Here is a 6,000-nt window from a genome sequence, read left to right on the forward strand (position 1 = left end):
TCCAACATGATATAAACAATACATAAGGCTCAATTCTACCATCTAACCATTGTAAAACAACCAAAAATCGATTTCAATTTTGGAAACCCTAGAAATTTCGGGTTCATCTTTGCAATTTCTAATCTAATTTACAGCAATTAACCACCAACAAACATGGAAAGAAGGCATGTGAATCATGTTTCAACAATTAAAAGCACCAAATTGGTCATTATAATCGAAAATTTCAGATTGTTTTACTTTCCTAGCACATTCAAAGCAATAAACCATGTACATTAGGAAGAATAGCATACCTTGATTGATGAACAAAGTAGAGAAACGAAATCAAACTAAGAAATCAACCCCAAGAATCACTACTAACCCAAGAGAAAGAGAGGATTTGAGAGGAAATAAGGGATTGAGAGTGATTTAGGTGTAGGTGTGTCGAAATATAGAGGAATAAGAAGAAGAAATAGAAAGATTAGGGGTTTTAAGAAAACCCGTAGGATTATTTGCCGCACGATAACCTACTCGATCGAGTGCCTTGGGTACTCGATCGAGTACCACCTTACTCGATCGAGTAGGAGCTAAATCGTCGAGCAAGCTCAGGAATTTTCCCACATCCCGACATCATAGCTTCCTAATTAGATCGAGTGAGGTCTACTCGGTCAAGTAAGCACTCGCACTCGGTCAAGTGTAGTTAAGTACTCGGTCCGAACACTAAGTAACTCGAAGATACCTGCAAAACAACGCCGCGTGTCGATTCCAAACTAAGTTCGGGATTCGACACTAATTATCACATTCAATCACGTTTTATAACCATTGTCACACAAAATACAACCCTTCAACAATTAAGAGACATATCACGTTACGTTATACAAATTACCCAACTCGGTCTACCTGTCACCGAGTCATTTATGAACCTAGTCGTGTCATTTTATTACACTTAAACTTACTTTACGTGCTATTACTAAACTCGTGTTTACTTCAAATTGAAACGTATAATTTACATTAATTCCTCCTTTCACTTATCACATAATTATACACTTTGTAACCCACTTATTCAATTACGTCTTACATTCTATCCCAAGCAATATATCTTGCATAAATCAAATACTACGCAGCGGAAAAATTTCAACTAAATAGCAAAGCATAAACACATTACCACATACCGTGATTCGGATTATTACTCATCTATACTATAATTATCATTATAGTCATCGCGGTAGGATCTATAATCTCACGTACAACTTCCGTCATCATTAATTTTATGGCAAACACCCACGTGTTCACTATTCATATTACACATTCGATTTCACACTTTCACGCATCTCCATGACGTATAATTTCGTCACGTATCTCATAGCTGTCATATAAGCTCACTAATCATTCAAAGAACTCCATAATCTCATCAACAATTACCATACTCGGCCCAAACATTACTATCACACCTCTATTAATTCTAACAAAGACTTAACCGGAGGTAGCTCCGGCACAATTAACATACACAACACACATAGACACACGGACTCCACATTCCCATCCCATGTGACTGGCTTAAGTGTCATGGGGCCAAGATTTTGAAATGAGGGCAGGGACTCACCCAAAATCTAGCATCAGCTGGGGCTCCCATTACACATACACCAGGTTCATTTTATTAGACTCTCTACGTTCATTATGTTCATTTGTTACAGGTTCCAAAATCGTCGCTCTGATACCACTTTGTAACACCCCCATATCCAGAGGAGCCTTACCTAGGCCTTCCTTAGCATATAAGGCGTTACCATCTCGGTTGCCCGAGGTAAGTAATCATCAAACGTCAATAATGTAACTATTAAGTTATATTACAAGTGATTCAAACCAAAATACGATACAAAGGTACAACTCAAAGACTACTCGCTATGACCATCATATCTCGTGAAGACTCCTCCCGCCCCGGGACCTCGCCTATCAACAACATCAACACCGCTAAGACCGACTGCTCACCATAAGGGATCACGGCAGACACATAACAAAGAAACAACCACACAAGGTCAGTACTGAGATCAGATAAGACAACGGCAACTACAGATATCAATGCAAACAACACTACCAACCCCAAACACATTCACCACGATCCAATCAACTCTGTCACTGACTGTCCACTGGACCAGCCCTGCCAGTGGGGGACCGCAGCCGTTCCCACCTAAGCCCCGCTCATCATACCAAGCGATAACTCTGTCCATTAATGTGCACATCCCCTTCCGTGGCGGGTTCCACGAAGGGCGAAACTAGGGCGTGAAGTCACTCCCGCAAGTGACCCCACTCAGCCGAGAACGCATCTCGAGAACCATCACCAGCAATCACAACCACAAACACAGTACAATCAATTACTATATCAAACAACCACAATACTACCATAACGACCGACACACTAGACCATCTACAGAAACTGAGTAGGCGAACCTACCTTTAAGCAACCGCAACCAATCCATGCCGACAGATAACACATCCAGCGACCAAGCAAAGCCTATAACCACCATACAAATATCTATTACTAACAAGCAAACCCTAACTAAAGAGACAAAGACACGGATGATGATAGTGACATACCTATTAGGGAAAACTCAGCAAGAGATCGCTACCCGACACCAGTGACGCCCTCCCAAAGTTCAAAGATCTTCAAAAAGGCTTCCATGAAGGTTTTGAGGTGAAGGGAAGGGAAAGGGGCGACTGAAGGATAGGAGGAAAGTGGCGGTAGTGATTTGCGGATATAACAAAACGCGATATAAAACCCTCGCTGAAAACCCGGTACTCGATCGAGTACCCAACCTACTCGATCGAGTGGCCCCCTACTCGATCGAGTACCCTAGCTACTCGATCGAGTAGCCTCTACTCTATCGAGTACCACTCTTAACACGCAGCTCAAACAGGTTTTGGCATACTTTCCTAAGACTACTTCCGCTCCCAAGGTCGGTCAACGATGGTCAAAGGGTCCCTAAAAGGGCGGGTATTACACTTACTCTGTCGAGTAAGTATGTTTTTATATGAAACAGTAGTCTGCCTGTAGGGTACTCGATCGAGTAGGCTTGGCACTCGATCGAGTAAGTGGCACTCGATCGAGTAAGTGACTTACTCGATCGAGTAAGTGGTTTTACGAGTGATATTTGACGGGTTTTGTTAATAATGCGGGAATGGTATATAAGGCTTTCGTCACTTTTCTCAAAACACTTTTACAACCTAAAAACCTTCAAGAGAAGATTGGGAGTTACGTTGAATCATCATCGCCGCATTATTAGCAAATCGCAGAGCTAGAAGTGTCGGATTTCGTCATTCTTTATATCTTTGTGATTCTTGCGTCGAGGGTAAGCTTTACATAAAACTTTTATATTATTTTGTTAGTGTTGGTTAAAACCTAATTTGGGAATTAAGGGTTTTTATGATTTGTATTGTTGTAGTAGTAATTGTATGAATGTGTATATAGGAGGAGGGTTCGTAGAAGAGAGATTTTGAGACAGCTGCTAGATCGTCTGATTCTGTGATTTCATTCCAGGTAGAGTTTCCCTACTCGGTATTAATTACATGATGTGTTTGGTGGTTTCATTATGATTGTTGTTAAAGTATATTATTGGTGGTTGTGATGATTGTTGGTTATGTTGTTGGTTGTATTGTTGATTAATATCGTTGATTGTTGTTGTATCTGTCTGTGGTCTTCAGGGTGCGTCCCTGGCTGAGTGGAGTCACTTGCGGGAGTGGCTTCATGCCCTTGATTCGCCTTCTGTGGAACCCACCACAGAAGGGATGTGCACATTAATGAACATGGCTTTATCGCTCGGATGAGATGAGCGGGGCTTAGGTGGGAACGGCTGCGGTCCCCCATTGGCGGTGTGGAGTATCTGTTGCGATGGGTACTCTGGCAGGGCTACACACTTAGTGTGTAGTCAGTTGTGTGGAGTTTGGTGATGGAGACTGGGGTTTTGATGTGTTGATTGAGTTGTTTGGCATTTGTGTCATAATGGTTTGTATTGTGTGATTAATACTGACCCCGTTTAATTGTTTTAAAAACCATGGTGTTCCATTCGGGGATGGTGAGCAGTTATTAAGCATGTATGGTATGACGCAATGGGATAGCTGGGATGAGTCATCATGTGGCTGTTAGAAGAGTCTTTCGCTGTGTCAGACGATGTCTTATAGTTGTGACAGTTTTGGCTAGTAGACATTTTTGAGTACTTTGTATTTCAGTTTAACAGTTTTGGTTTGGACATGTAAACACTTAAACCGTATTTACTTTTAAAGTATGTTTATTTATTGTCTTATGATTTTCATTTCCTTGGGTAACCGAGATGGTGACGTTTCAATATCTTAAGTGGTCCTTGTAAGGCACTTGGAGTATGGGGGTGTCACAAAGTGGTATCAGAGCGAAGATCTTGAAACTTGTAACCAATGAACCTAATGAACATAGGGAGTCGAATTAAAATGAACCCGGGGTAGAAGTTGTAGGAGCTAATGCAAAGGCTTGGGAGACGTCCTATAGTCGTGAACTCGCCCTACAATTTTGAACCGGTCGCCATGGGATGTGAGTCGGGATCGCTATGTGTTTATCTTGTGTGTTATGTATTCATATAATAATGAGTTTTATGAATTGGTGGATGTGTGTATGTGGAGGATGGGGAATGTGTAGAGAAAATGGTGATGATGTGATTTATATGTTGTTGGTTGGAAGCATGATAATTGATTTACGATATGGCATTTTAGAAATATGGAAGGAAGGTTGCTTTTGCTTGAGTTGTACAAAGAGTTATATACATATATATGTTGTGTTTGTCATTTTGTATGAGATTTATATAGCTGAAAGTTTGAGTAAGAGCAAGCGGGTATTGTTTACGAGTCTACATGGCTCGATCGAGTGGGTCTGACTCGATCGAGTGGGTAGTTTACGTTTTCTGGGCAGAACCGAGATTTTGGGCTCTCGATCGAGTAGGTAGGGGCACTCGATCGAGTGGGGTCAGCTCGATCGAGTGGGTTATAGGTTCGATCGAGTACGTCTTAGCAAAAGCTTCTGGTCAGATTCTGTGTTTACTATTGTTCTTATGCATATGTTGGGTGAATATGTTGAACGAATATGGTGGATGAATAGGTGGTATGATGGATGAATTGGTGGAAAAATATGAATAATTGTTGCATGATAATATGATTTATGATAAGCATGTTATATGATGGAAGTTATTTTATAATGTAGTTATGCTAGTAACATGTGAATAGGGGACTTGATGTCATATATTTGTGATTTTGTTTACGTAAAGTTATATAATAAAAACATGCGGGTAATATGTGATTGGTAAGTTGAATGATATATGTGCATTGAGTTATTTGTTGCTTGGCTTTTGAAGATAGTAACATGTGGTTAGGGATAGTGGCTTTATGAGTATTGAGTTGTTTTTGTGTACCTTATTGTTGTTTAAGTTGTTTGGAAGAAAAATCAAGTAGTTGTGTTTTTCGATTATAGCGAAGTTGTCTTTAAACTGTTATAACTTGAGATGCATAAATTATATTTATGTGATTCCAATTGGAGGTGATAGTTTGTTCTGTTACGATTCTAATGATAGGTCACACGCCCAAAACGACCAAGAAACGAGTGAGTTATGACCGTTTTATAAAAATTGACCAGTGCTGAGAAATGCGTAGGGTACTCGATCGGGTGGCCCTCACTTGATCGAGTGCACCTCTTGTTACTCGATCGAGTGCACCTCTTGTTACTCGATCGAGTAATCCTTACTCGATCGAGTAGCCCTTTTAATTTGTTATACGTGTCTCTGACCTTCACCTACTCGATCGAGTAAGCCATTCACTCGATCGAGTGACCTGTACTCGATCTAGTGACCCCTGTTTTGGGTCATATGCTTATCTTTTGACTTCGTTGCATATTATGTTTAATTCAAAGGTGTTCTTTTGCTTCTGTATGCATTGTTTTACGTATGTATTGGTCCTGACGCGTAAGTTACCCAATCTTATGATGTAAGGAGCAGCACATGTGGTGAGTGCGAG

The sequence above is a fragment of the Silene latifolia genome, chromosome Y (genome assembly GCF_048544455.1).
Source record: "Silene latifolia isolate original U9 population chromosome Y, ASM4854445v1, whole genome shotgun sequence".
Lineage (NCBI taxonomy): Eukaryota > Viridiplantae > Streptophyta > Magnoliopsida > Caryophyllales > Caryophyllaceae > Silene > Silene latifolia.